This window comes from Lactuca serriola, chromosome 3 (genome assembly GCF_051521515.1).
Source record: "Lactuca serriola cultivar US96UC23 chromosome 3, Lser_US96UC23_V15, whole genome shotgun sequence".
Lineage (NCBI taxonomy): Eukaryota > Viridiplantae > Streptophyta > Magnoliopsida > Asterales > Asteraceae > Lactuca > Lactuca serriola.
Window position 1 is genome coordinate 123,797,049 of NC_136410.1, and position 15,100 is coordinate 123,812,148.

Sequence of the window (15,100 nt, forward strand, 5' to 3'; positions counted from 1 at the left end):
GGGTCTTTATGTAACAACAGAAATTGGTAAGGTAAGGACCAAACCAATATATTTCTAAAGAAGACATCGGAACTTCTTATCGTGACGGTTGTTAAGTTGAATAGAACAACTTACTATTCTATGTATGTGTTTTCAATGCCCTCCGGTTTTATCCTTGTTATTATAACTACGATCAATTTGTACTGCATTAAGCGAGTACTAGCAGTATGAGTGTTCTGATATTCATGGCTGATTAATTTCATAAGATAATCCCTAACAGATCTCTATATAATCGCTTGGTGTATACAAGTCATGTATAATTAAGATTGGAAAGAAAATTGACTGAGCAGTGATGCCCTAAATCCACAACCAAACAAGGAATAAGAAATAAGGCGGAATTACTCACTCTAAGCCTACAAATCTTAATTATAAATGACCCTAATGTATATACTAAGCCATAACAGCTTATCTGCAAAAGGGTTCTTAGTTTCTTTTATGAATGATGTATTTTGTTTGGACGAGAGTGTAATTTATAATTATTTATAAAAAGTTTTAAGTTGTAAATATTTTCATTGGAAAAAAATACCGCTGTTCACAGGGGTTCCGGGATACTTTCTGCTGCAGTGATCATTAGTATTCTTCCATCTTCGCTAGAGTTCCTTGTTATTGGACAATCCATATGGAAGCGTCCGGTTTCGCAACACTTAAAAGAGGCCTTGCTTACTCCAATGACGGGTACCTGGGAGATTGGTTGCACCGGTGCTCTATAGAAACGAACAGTGTGTCCCTTCCTATTACATTTCTGCAATGTAGTTGTTGACAGAAAAACTTGAGACACACTTAAACAAACGCAAGACAATTATGGTTGCGGAATAGTTAATCTCAAAGGATCTAAAAGCTCAACAATAATAAGTTAACGAGTTAGATAGCTAGAGAGTTAGTTGCAGAAATGTAAGGAAATATAAATAACAACATGTGATATATCAAGTATACACATAAGTTGATTCATAACATGGAATGCATTCAGACCAAGTTAGTGAGTGACATCAAGCTTAGTGATAAAGTCACGAATGACTTGCTACGAAGAGGAATAATATTCAGTTATGTTCTAGGGGATTTTGAGAGTAAGGAGAGACATGAGATGCGTAATAGAAAGATGTAATAGATAGACTTGAAGATTGTTCATATTCTTATTAACTGAGAAAGAATGAGCTCTATATATAGAGACTCAGGAATTACATTGGATCAACTCTCTAAGAGTAGCCATGCAAGGCATACTATACAATAAAGAGTATTACTGAAAAGTAGATAAAGTTAAACTAAGTAACATAAGTAAGACTACGGTTGGATAAATGACTTCGCATGAGGCTGCTGATGATGTCTTGACTGCGGATCCTTGAGGGCTGCGGTAGAGTAAGTTTATGAGGGTCACGTCCATGGTTTAACAATTTCCGCCTAAGTGACCTCTTTAACTTTTCTTCACTTAGCAAGTGATCCTTCTTAAAATCTCGAACTTGAGTTCGGCAGTCGTGTGTTTTGATTTTTCTACTGCGGTTCGACAGATTTCAAGTTGCTTCCTTGTAAAAGGATTCATGGAAGTCATGGGAATGAAATATTTGATCTCATCTTACTTCCTTTTTAAAATGACTCCAAGTTCAGGGTAGTTTGTTGCACCTAGGGATCTATCTTTATAACCTTTGATAGGCATCGGTGCAGGATCAAGTGGTGGTTGATCGAACATCTTGGAAATTTTTGGATAGATGTCCGCATCAATATTTGGAATGTCGCAGATGGTTTCCTTCAGAAAAATGCTTGACCTTTCAATTGCTATCTTCATTTTTGGATACTTTTCACATTTGTTTTGGAACACCCTTGCTATTAGAAAGACTTCTTCTGGGTTTATACATGGGAAGTCAGCTTGCATGCGGACATAGTCCTGATTTCTTCTTGGAAGTATGTATTGAATAAAGTCAGCCTTCATGAATTTCCATGGCTTGAAGTTCTTGACTGCGGATGGTCTATAGTTAGACCATATTTTCTCTAATGAAGAAGCATGTTTGGCATAGAATCGATTGAGTCTCTCGAAGTCCATAGGCAGTCTTCTGTGATCTAGTAGACTACGGTCAAATTGCTCAAATACCGTGAAGTATTTAGCATTTGGAGAGATTGGAACATCCCAGTAGCCATCAGAAGGGGGCTCAGCATAGGCAAACTAGGGTTTGTAGTCATCATCCAGTATTCTGTGGTGGGGATTGATCCAAGAATTGATCAAGGATTCATCCATGACGGTGTCGAAACCGCATTCTCTCCATATAAGTTAATCAAACATAGTTGCTTTCCAATAAACTTTCTTCTGTTTTGTGATGAGAGAGTCATTTGAGCTTGCGAATGACATGTCAGAAGCTAGATTCTTGAAGTGAGGCGGAGTCTCAGGTCGTTCATGAGAAATTTTCTATTGAGAGGGAGAGGGATGTTGCGGTGGTGTTTGGTGAGTAGATGGTGGCGGTGAGGGAATGTTTTCTGTTATGATGGGAGGGCTTCTATGATGAGAAGCATTGTTTTAGTGATGTTCTTCTTCATGATGTTCTTCTTCATGATGGTCGTCTTCGTGATGGTCTTCTTCACTTCCCCCTCTTGAGGAGTTCAGACCCAGAGCCTCCTCAAGCCGTTGTTTGACACCATCGACCTTGGCACACACCTCCTGAATGTGAGCTTTGAGAACATCATCCAATTGCTGATTGTCTGGGATAGTGGTGTTGAAGAGTAGCTGATGAATCTCCTTTGTGAGATGTAGAATTTCAAGACCATGGAAACTGGACGATATGGATCATTGAAGTCTGTTGATGGTTGAATGAAGAACTGATATAGTAGACTCATAAGCAATGTGAGTCTCAGCTACCAGCTTCTGGGAGAGAGTGGACTGGTCTGCAATGGCTGTTTGTAAATATTCCTTGATTGCGGATACCTCAGAGATGAGGCGCTCCGCAACAGCCATGAATTGCTTGTGATCAGCCTGTCGAGTGTTGTTGAGAGACCGAATCCCTATTTCCACTTTGAGAGAAATCCTCTCAGCATCTAAAAGTTAATGTGTTTCCAATCTTTCAATCCTTTCGATTAAGGACAATGGTACCGGATGGTGCTCAGATTGCGGTTGAGTGGACTTGACCGCGGTGAGAATTTGATCTACTTTGGATTGTAGACTCAAAAATTCTTTTCTAGAAACAAGCATCATATTTTTCTTGTTTTTCTCCTTGGGCTTAGAGGTTGAGTGTTGAGAACCACTCGATTCCTTTTCCTCATCAAACATTATTAGATCATCATCAGAGGGATTAGGCTGATTAACCTCATTCAGATCAACGTCATCAAATCCGAAGGTAGGAGCGGAGCTAACTTCTATTGCGGTGCCTTCGTCTTGAGAATCTCTAGTAGTTGGAGTTGGAGGGTGTTTTGTGGAAGTTTGATCAGCAGTCTCAGCTAGAGCCTTGCGGATTGTTTCAGCCATTCCGTCCATCATTGAAGTCTGTTGATTGTGTCTGCCCAACACTTCCCTACAGACTGAATCTCTTGTTGTTTCTATTGAAGCTGCCTTGTTTGACGTACCTTTCTTTCTTGAAATTGTTGGAATAGTGTCTAAGGCTGCAACTATATTAGGCAAGTATTTGACCCGGTTATGCATGGTCCTTTTGGGTTGCCTTCACCATAGCAACTTCATAGGATGATTTATTAAGAGAGAGTAAGTATTATAAGAATAATATAAAGAATAATATATTTTTATTAATATAAGTCATAGAATTAATTGGAATTAATTTGGTGACTTAAAGAGATTAATTAAATAAAGGGGGTATAAAATGTCAATTGTTTGATAGTTAAGCTTTAGACTGTAAATCCTTATAGATATACAAGGGATGGATTCTAGAAGCTAGGATAGCTTCAAAATTGTCCAAGAGTTATCTATGGAATGGATTTGGATAGCTTTAAGAGAAGATTATCCAATTAGGGTTTAAGTTGTAACCCTTAAGGAGTCTACAAGTATAAATAGACCCCATAGCCAAGGCAAATCGGAACTTCACCTAAAGTAACAGAACCCTGGCCGATTTCCTTCCCTCTCCTCTCTCCTAAATCATCTTCCTTGCCATTGGTGTCTGTAAGCCATTAGAGGAGTGACAATTATGACTCTAGAAGCTCCAAGACTACAAGATCAACAAGGAATTCAAAGGTATGGTTCTAGATCTGTTTCAATGTTGTTATTTAACCTAATTAGTCATTAGAAGTCTTGGATTCAAAGCATGTTTAATTAGAAAGCCGAGATCCAAGCATTAGGATTTTGCATGTGCACATAGGAAAGTTCTTATGGCTAAAACCCATCAGTGGTATCAGAGCCTTGCTTGGTTTTCATTAAACTGTTGCTTAATTGTATGAAACAAACCTGGAAAATTTGATTTTTTGGTTTCTGAGTCATGGACTCGGCGAGTTCCAAAGTGGACTCGGCGAGTAGGCCTGACTCGGCGAGTCCCTTTGTGCACTCGGCGAGTCCAAGCGTCAGGAATGGCCAGATTCAGGATTTTTTTCATAATTATCTTATGGAAACTTTCCTTAATCATATTAGATCAAATCTAATCCGATTTTTTGATATATATATATATATATATATATATATATATATATATATATATATATATGACTATAATCTTGATCTAATTAAAGGTAATTATCAACTAATAAAATATTTAATTTCCTTATATGATAATTAATTAATTATTTTGATTATTTTGGTAATTATCTTAAAAAGAAATCTTGAATAAATCAAATATAGATAATTAGGAAATAAATTGTTAATTGTAATTATTTGTTATTTGATCCTCCATGTTTTAAATGTTTAAAACTTGTCCTCAAGTTTTGAAATTTACATTTTGTGATTAAAAGTTTTAATTTAGACAACTTAAATTTCAAACCCTAGATTCTAAGAGGTTTAAAATACAACCCTATACTAATATAATATTACTAGAATAATATATATATATATATATATATATATATATATATATATATATATATATATATATATATGTATAGCTAAAACGCTAGTCTTACCGTTAGTAGGCCTCATTCACGAAGCCGATCTATAAGGTGGGTATAAGCTTGCGGCCTATAAAATGGCGCTTAATGGGTGTACACTCACACCCACCGCTTGCTTGATCGGTGGAGGGTCGTTAGCCGAACGGGTAGGATAGGGCAACCTCATTAAAAGTATAATAAGTAATACAAAGTAACTACACTTTTTAAAATTTCCCAATCTTAGTTACTTTAGGAAAAGTGAATTGATGCAATCAAATGAAGTTACACTTTGCACCCTTGCTAAGAAGTTAGTGGAGCGTGTGTGGTTTACCGGCACACTAATTGGTTCTAAGCAAAGGTGGCAAAGGGTGATTCATTGTTTATCATAGTTCGATGGAGCGTGTGTGGTTTACCGGCACATCGAATAGGTGATCGTTACAATGAAGGCACCATGTGAATTTGCATGGTAATTCACACCCGCTTTGTGATCCTCGGTATCCCAGTCACAAACAAGAGGGGCATATCGAGATTTAAACATGCCATTGAATAGTTTCAATGAATCTCATCCAAATCTAGGAATTCTCAATACACTTAGGACTAATAGTTAAGTTTTTGTGATGGAGAATTAGTGAATCGTCATTCACTTACCTTCAATTTATTTGCATGTTAGATTACGGCATCCCTTTTCTAGTATGTAAATATTATTGTTGGATCCTAGCCCTAAGTTTTCTTATTGGGTGATAATTAGGGATTCTTGATCTAATCTATCTTTGTCCTTTTTCTTTTTGTAGATGTCGAACGCAAACAACGCTGCTGCTAGTTCTTTCACGTTGATGAGCCTTTGCCAAAAGGTCACCTTCGATGGAACGAACTTTAGCGAATGGATAAGATACATTCGCACCATTGCTCGCTATGAGGATAAGGAGTATGTCCTCGATGAGAAGCTCGAGAAAATCAACCCTGAAATCGCTACTCCGGCCGAAATCACCGCTTTTGAGACTCATGAGCGAGATGCAACGAAGGTACATTGCATCATGATAGCCACCATGAACTCTGAATTCCAAAAGTCCTACGAGGACATGTACCCGTACGAAATGAACCAAGACTTATAGGAGAGATACCACCAGAAAACGAGACACGAGCGTTATGAGATTTTCACCAACATGATTTCCGCTAAGATGGGTCATGGAGAATCTCTTACCGTGAACCTGAAAAAGATGCAAAGGTATGTCGACCGCCTTCACAAGTTAAATGTTGACTTTGGGGAAGAGTTGGCGATCGACATGGTGCTTCACTCTTTGCCTCCGATGTACACTCAATTTAGGATAACCTACCACATGAACAAAGAAGAGGTCACGCTAAGCAAACTCCAAGGTCTCTTGAGGGTCGTTGAAAGCAACTTCAAAGACAAGTCTGTTGCACCAACTCCCACTCCACACGCTGCTCCTGTCTTGGCTATTGGTCAAGGAAAGGGAAAGAAGAGGAAGGCTTCATCTAAGAACTATTGCAAGGTTAAAGCCCGAGATGGTGCCTCTTCTAGTGGGACCAAAGTTGATCCCGCTAAGCCCTGCCCTAACCCGAAGGAGGCAGAGAGCCACCACTGCCACAAGATAGGACATTGGAAGAGAAGCTGCCCAGAGTACCTGCAAGCCATCAAGGAAGGAAAGATCAAGCCATCTTTTGCAGGTGTATACACAGTTAAATCTAACGATTCTAATCATGCTATTTCTTGGGTTCTTGATATCGGTTGTGGTTACCACATTTGTTCTAATGTGTAGGGACTAAGAAGAAGTAGGGATGTGGAAAAAGGAAGGATCAATCTAATCATAGGGAACAGAAGATCGTCGCCTGTGACCAAGATTGTAGTGTATTCTTTAGTGCTTAGGAATAATTTGTGTTTAGATTTGAACAATTGTTGCTATTCGCCCGAAATGGCTAGAAACATCATTTCATTTCATGGTTTATATAGACAAGGATTTAGATTTTCTTTTAATAATGAGAATGGTTCTATTTTGGCTTATCTAAATGGTGTCTTTTACTTTGAAGCTATACCATGTAATGGAATATATGAAACTGTTATGATTGTTGATAACTTAGGAAATGATGTTTTGAATATAGATTCTTCCACTAGTATGGATAAAGCACCCTTATGGCATTGTCGTCTTGGACATGTCAACAAGAAACGCATAGCCCAACTCCAAAAGGATGGAGTGTTGGAATCATTCGACCTTAGGGAAGATGACACATGCGAGTCTTGTTTACTTGGAAAGATGACTAAATCACCCTTCACGAGTACATGTGAAAAGGGTGAGGGTCTATTGGACCTAATACATACCGATGTATGTGGACCACTTAGATCAACCACGAAGGATGGGAACCGCTTCTACGTGACTTTTACCGATGATTATAGTAGATATCGGTATATCTATTTAATCAAGCAAAAGTCATAAACCTTTGAAAAGTTCAAAGAGTTCAAGAATGAAGTGGAGAATCAATTGGGCAGGAAAATAAATATGCTTCGATCCGATCGAGGAGGAGAGTACCTAAGTCTTGAATTCCACGATTATCTCAAGGAGTGTGGAATAGTTTCGCAATTGACGCCTCCTAGGACACCGCAGTTGAATGGTGTAGCAGAAAGGCGTAATTGAACGTTATTGGATATGGTTCGATCTATGATGAGTCGTGCTTCACTACCTATCTCTTTTTGGGGGTATGCCTTAGAGACTGCCGCCCATATCCTTAACCGAGTCCCTACTAAGAAGGTTGCCAAAACACCTCACGAGATGTGGACAGGGAAAGCTCCCTTTCTTGGCACATATCAAGGTTTGGGGTTGCGAGGCTTTCGTAAGACGAGATACTCACGACAAACTCGAACCTCGAAGTGAGCGATGTATTTTCATCGACTACCCACAGACATCCTTTGGATATCTCTTCTATAGACCGAAGGACAATGTTGTCTTTGTTGCGAGGAGAGGAGTTTTCCGAGTGCGAGAACTCATAGGCCAAGGAGACAGTGGGAGGAAAATCGAGCTTGAAGAGATTCAAGAGTCGATAGATGAAGGAACCTCTACCGCTGGCGCTCAACCTAAGGAGGAAACTCCGGTTGAACCGATTGACGAATCCTTACCTCTTAGACGTTCCGATAGAGTTAGAGTTCATCCCTAGTTTTATGGTTTTCATATTACTACCGAAGGGGACACGTATATTAGTGATGGTACACTAGTAAACCTTGATGAACCTAATAGCTATAAGGAAGCCATGGCAGGTCCGGAGTCTGCGAAATGGAAAGAGGCAATGGATAGCGAGATCCAATCCATGTATGATAACCAAGTTTGGAATTTGGTTGATTATGTGCCCGGACGTAAGACCGTTGGGTGCAAATGGATCTTCAAGAAGAAGACCGACGTGGATGGTAAAGTACACACATATAAAGCACGATTGGTTGCGAAGGGCTTTACTCAAACTCCCGGAGTTGACTATGATGAGACCTTCTCACCAGTTGCGAAGATTAAATCTATTAGAGTGATGCTAGCTATTGCCGCATTTTATGACTATGAGATTTGGCAAATGGACGTCAAGACCGCTTTCCTTAACGGAAAGTTGGCTGAGGATGTTTACATGGCTCAGCCAGAGGGGTTTGTGGATCTGAAGCATCCGAATAGAGTGTGTAAGCTTGAGAAGTCCATTTATGGACTTAAGCAAGCGTCTCGCAGATGGAATCTTTGCTTCGATGAGAAATTCAAAGAGTTTGGATTTGTACGAAGCGAAGACGAATCTTGTGTATATGTCAAAACCAGTGGGAGTATATTAAGCTTCCTCGTTCTATATGTCGATGACATATTACTCATAGGAAACGACATCCCGACTTTGCAGGAGGTTATGTCCTGGCTCGGGAAGTGCTTTGCTATGAAGGACCTTGGAGAGGCTTCTTACATTTTGGGAATAAGGATAGTAAGAGAAAGAAGTAAGAGACTAAATGGATTTGGATAGCCTTAAGAGAAGATTATCCAATTAGGAACTTCACTTAAAGTAACAGAACCCTGGCCGATTTCGTTCCCTCTCCTCTCTCCTAAATCATCTTCCTTGCCATTGGTGTTTGTAAGCCATTAGAGGAGTGACAATTGTGACTCTAGAAGCTCCAAGACTACAAGATCAACAAGGAATTCAAAGGTATGGTTCTAGATCTATTTTAATGTTGTTATTTAACCTAATTAGTCATTAGAAGTCTTGGATTCAAAGCATGTTTAATTAGAAAGCCTAGATCCAAGCATTAGGGTTTTGCATGCGCACATAGGAAAGTTCTTATGGCTAAAACCCATCAGAAATGCCCTACAGAAAGCGACATATTTCTTGGCTTCGGCTTCATTTGTTGGTTGATACTTACTTCATGATTCGTTAAGATCGATATCGTCAATTCCTTGGAATCGCAACGAGGTGTCCCTTGGGTTCACGAATCCTTGCACATTCGTGCTCACCGTGCCTAAACCACCTGTAACAAATGTAAGCAGAGTAGGATTTCTTGAGCTTCCTCGGTCTCCTTTACATGGGGTCAAGTCTGGCCTCGGCTCAGTTCTGGAAAAGGATGAAGAATCGCCTTGCGGTTGGGAAGGTGTTTGAAGTTGGGTAATAGAAAAAGTATGTATTTCAATTCCTCAGGGGGAAAGAAGTGTAGACGGGAAGCCCTGGAGACCATAGGGTGAGAACCAGTTCCATCCACTAGGGGGTGAACTGGGGGTGAGTCTCCACATTACGGTGAAACAGACGCACCTTCTGCGTCTGAGTGGTATTGAATGGTTGATTTGAATGGGTGTACGGCCACCCCAAGGACTACCGAAGCATTTTGAGAGGCTGCGGTATCAGTCCAGTCATGCATTTGGCCTGTGGGATTGGTTTTTCTTTTCTTGAGGATCGAGATGGGTTGATCGTCCTCATCAAAATCACTTCTAGAGGGAGAGTGAGATTGATGTTTGTCTGGTTTGAAATTTGTGGGCACATTTTGGATGATTTTTCTTTTCGTTGATGGATCAGCTTGCTTTGGGGCATCCTTTTTATTAGGAGTTCCATGTTTCTTAGTGTGGTGGGGGCCTTGAGGAACTAAGGCTAATTACATGCATCTTTCTGATAAAGACAAGTTTGATAGAGTCGTGGAGGATGAGACTGCGGTACTACCAGGGACAGAGATTGCGGATGGGGTTTGTAGAGGCGGGGTAGGAAGGTATGGGGCAATTCCTTTCGTAGCCTCAACTTGGTGTAGGACATCAACAGTTTTAAGACCAAGAGTAGAGAGAATGTGGACTAGTATTCGTCTGTTAGGCCCAAAAATAGATTGATCAGAAGAGGGATTGTACCTTTTGAGATGTTTAGTGATGAAGAGATTGGTGTCGTTTCCCATTCTAAGTCCAACATCTGTATGAAGGTATGAGATGTAAAGGGACCAGAACCTGGAAAACGTGAATTTGGTAGGGTTCTCTTTTAGATTTTCCTTGGGAATTTACTTCAATAATTCATCCCATAAGATCTGACCGTAGTTGACATCATGGCCAGTAAAGATGCTCCATATCAATTCCAGGAGCTTGAGACCCATATTGTAAGTGCCTCTGGTTCTGTCGGACAGGCTGCGGATCACAAAGTGGCAAACAAATTGTCATACCTCAGGCGGTTAATTTTTCTTGAACTCGCATATGCCTTAGATCTTCTTTTGATAACCCATCTGGTAGAGTGCATAAAGGATGTCTACCATACATTGAGTGAAAAAATTGATTGAAGGATGAACAAGGAGGATGATAGTAGTGGGGAACTTTTCTTTAGTCATAATGACCAAAGAATCTTTTACTAAGTTTAGATGCACTCCTTGAGGATTCTCTAGGGGTCGATACGTTGAGAAGGCACATTTCAAAAGAGTTGAAAGTGAAAACACATTTGTGAATGAATCTAAGGGACCAAACAATGTGTGATTGGATAGAAACTTGATCATTAACTTGGACGGAGTATTGTAGAAGGAATGCTCTTCGAACACAGCCCTAAAATTGCTTGAAGAAATCATTGGCATTGGGTGTTTTGATGCAGAGTCTGAACCAGTAGGGTTTGCTGATCCAGATGCCTTGGTGTGTTTCTGAGAGATGCCTGATTTCACCATTATAGGAGTTGAAGGAGTTTTGCTAGAGGAATCAGAGTGCAAGAAAAGGTTCGAGGTTCTGAAAGCGTAAACTTTTCTTGGTGAAGAAGGGGGTTTTATAGTGGCTAATTTGGAGCGGGAAACGACTTTAACCTAAGTGAAATTAGGTAAAATGTGTGGGTGTTTTTCTTGGATTAAGAGAGATAATCTCAGCAACAAATTAAGAAAAGGTTTAATCTATTTTTTTGAGATTTACCAAAAAGGGTTGGCATTAAATGAAATCTCAGACTTCAACACCACGTATGAAGAATGTGTGGTGAGCGTGGGATTTATCCGTTATGTAAGAGAGAAGTTGTAACGGATTTGACGCTTTTGGGTAATAGGAAGAGACATCTTAAAAAGATTTGATTTTGGGAAATTGCTCTTTTTTTCATCATACCTAAAATAGGTCTGACACTAGGTTTATACAAAAGAGTGGGATAGTTACACAATGAAAGTTTTTTTTTAATGTTTTTCTCTATTTAATGAAGGAACATTAAATAGCACACAATGATTTAAAAAAAATGAAACATTTTGAAAATCGATCAAAGTGATTGCGGATTGAAACATCATTGTGGATGGATCATTCGCCTTCGGATGGATGACTATGATAGAAGAACTGAGGAGAGAAATTGAATAAGGATTAGTAATAACAAATAATAAGGACCACTAAAGTATGAGTATGATATATGGTTATGGTACACAGGATATATGAAAACCATCTATCATAGATAACTTCAATTAGGACCGCAACAGAGACCAAGGATGGCCCGCGGTACCTATCAATTCAAAAAGAATTGTGGGTCCGGATTCATCATTCCTAACATTTGTAAGAAACTGTTGAGTTTTGTAGAGTCAAGTGCCTTTGTGAATACATCTGCAATCTCTTCATGAGTATGGAAAAAAATTAGTTCAATTTTACCTTTTAGGATGTGGTCTTTGATGAAGTGATACCATAATTCAATTTGCTTGGTATTGGAGTGCTAAATTGGATTTTGAGATATCGCTATAGCACTTTCAGATTCATAATAGATTTGTATCCGCAGCATTCTGTATTCGTATTCCAATAGTTGTGTTTTCATCCATAAGACTTGTGAACAACAGCTGGCTGCGGCCACATATTCAGCTTCAACGGTAGACACCAATACACAATTTTGTTTTCTTGATGACCAGCTGATGAGTCTTCCACCCAAAAATTGACATCCACTAGAGGTGCTTTTACGATCCAGTTTGCATCCGGCATGATCCGCATCTGTGAATGCTTTAAGGCTGAAGTTGTTTCCTGCGGGCTACCATACGCCAAGAGTCTTGCTACCCTTTAAGTACCGTATAATCTGCTTGGCTGTAGTCATGCATGACATTTTTGGATCAACTTGCTACCTTGCGCATACACCTATTGCAAATACAATATCTGGTCAGCTTGCGGTGAGGTACATCAATGAGCTAATAATACATCTATATGTCTTGTGATCAACTTATTCGCTTAAGGGATCAGCATATATCTTATATCCGAAGTCCATGGGGACCCTAGCCGAAGAACATTTGTCCGTTGAATATTTCTTTAACAATTTAGAGGTGTATTTCTCCTGATAAATGAATATCCCTTGAGGGACTTGTTTCACTTGAAGTCCTAGAAAGAAGTTAATCTCTCTACTCACGCTCATTTGGAACTTGTTGGTCATGTGCTTAGCAAATTCATTCACCATTTTCTGATCGGTTGAGCCGAAAATAATATCATCCACATATATTTGTACAAGCATAATATGATCACCATTTGCTTTTATAAATAGAGTGGGATCAATCAGTCCTCTTTTGTATCCGGACGAGACAAGATATTCAGAGAGAGTGTCGTACCATGCTCTTCGGGCTTGTTTTAGACTGTAGACTGCTTTTTCAAGCATATAGCAATGGTCTGGGAATTCAATACTATCAAAACCCGGGGGTTGCTGAAGATAAACCTCCTCTTTTATTCACCGTTAAGAAAAGCACTTTTCACATCCATTTGATAAACCTTGATGTTCTTGTGAGCCGCGTATGCTAAGAAGATCCGTATGGCTTCCATTCGTGCTACCGGAGCATACATTTCATCATAGTCAATACCTTCAAGTTGAGTATATCCCTTGGCAACTAGTCTTGCCTTGTTTATGACGACCGCATCGGATTCATCCAACTTTTTCTTGTACACCCATCTAGTACCAACAATGGTGTCGCCTTGCGGCTTCAGAACGAGCTGCCATACTTTGTTTCTTTTGAACTCTTCTAGCTCTTCTTGCGTTGCAGATATCTAGTATGGTTCTAGTAATGCTTCATTGATCGTTCGGGGCTCGACCGAGGACAGAAAAGCTGCGTAGTGACCATGATCAGATAAGTCCTTGGATGATCGAGTCTGGATTCATGCGGATGGATTTCCGATGATTTTCCCTTGTGGGTGGTCTTTCGTCCATACATGTAGACGGGGTTATAGATGATCAGTAGCTGTAGTAGAGGGAATATCATCAATATCAGAACACTCTGCGGTTTGATACGATAGTTCCCCCTGGACTTGAGAACATCCTGCTGAATTGTCTTGAACTGAGAAGGATGGATGAGAGTTTTCTTGGGCAGATGGTGAAGGTTCCCCCTAGAGTGCAGACTGGAGCTGCTCCTGGAGTGTAGACAGGAGTTCCCCTTGTACCTGCGAAGGTTCCCCATGAATTGCGGATGGGGTGTGATAATCCTTGAATTTGTACTTGTGTCAATGTTTTCTATGTTTTAATCATCTGAATCCGAAGAAACGTTTGATAGTTGAAAATCTCTACGGATGACGGTTGGATTTGCATCTTCTAGTACTGGAACCTTGATGGTTGTTGTATGGTCTGGAGTTTAGCTTTCTCCCTCAACCGGCGAGGTGGAAGTATTTAGTGATACTTCATCGAACATTGTAGGGCTAGATACGTCAACATGCTGTTGCTGAGCTTCCAGAGACACAAGAACTTCGGATCACTTGGTTGGATCTTTCGGGTCGAAGAGATCATCATATTTTACTTCAACTAGATTTAACGCACCCGAAGAGGCAGGAATATCACTTTCTAGAATTTCTTTGGTTTCGGTTGATGGAGCAGTGTTGCGGATGTGATATTCATCGAATTTCACATCGAAGCTTTCAATTATGAGCCTTGTTCGTCTAATGAGAACTCGATAGGCAACCTTGTTAGTGGAGTAGCCAAGGAAGATGCCTTCGTCAGACTTTGGTTCGAATTTATTGAGGTGGTCTCTTTTGTTGATTAACAACATCTACACCTATATATATGAAAGAATTGGACATTTGGCTTGCAGTTGTTAGGGCCCTCATACGGTGTTTTGTTGAGACGTTTGCACATAATGCTTTGGTTTTGTACAAAACAGGTTGTGGCCACTACTTCGGCCCAAATGTAGAGAGGAAGGTGAGCGAAGTTGAGCATAGATCTGGAAGCTTCTACTAGAGTGCGGTTCCTTCGCTCTACTACCCCATTCTGTTGCGGTGTGTAAGGGGCTGAGAAGTTGTGAGTAATACCTTTGGAAACCAAGAAACTATTTAGGAGATGGTTAGTAAACTCGGTTCCATTATCACTGCGGATACGTCTAACTGGTAACTTGATCTGAAGTTCAATTTCCTTGATCAAGTTGATGAACAGCTGCGGTGTTACTGACTTGAGTCGAAGAAAGAAGAACCATGTGAAACGTGTGAAGTCATCCACTATAACAAGTACGTATTTCTTGTGATGAACACTAGGTACGGTAAACGGACCGCAGTGATCAATGTGCAAGAGTTCTAAAGGTTTAGAAATTCAGGAGTCAATCACCGTGGGTGACTTACTTTGAATTTCTTTCCACATTCACATGCAGGACAGAGACTATCATTTCTGAACTTGAGGATTGGAAGACCTCTAACTA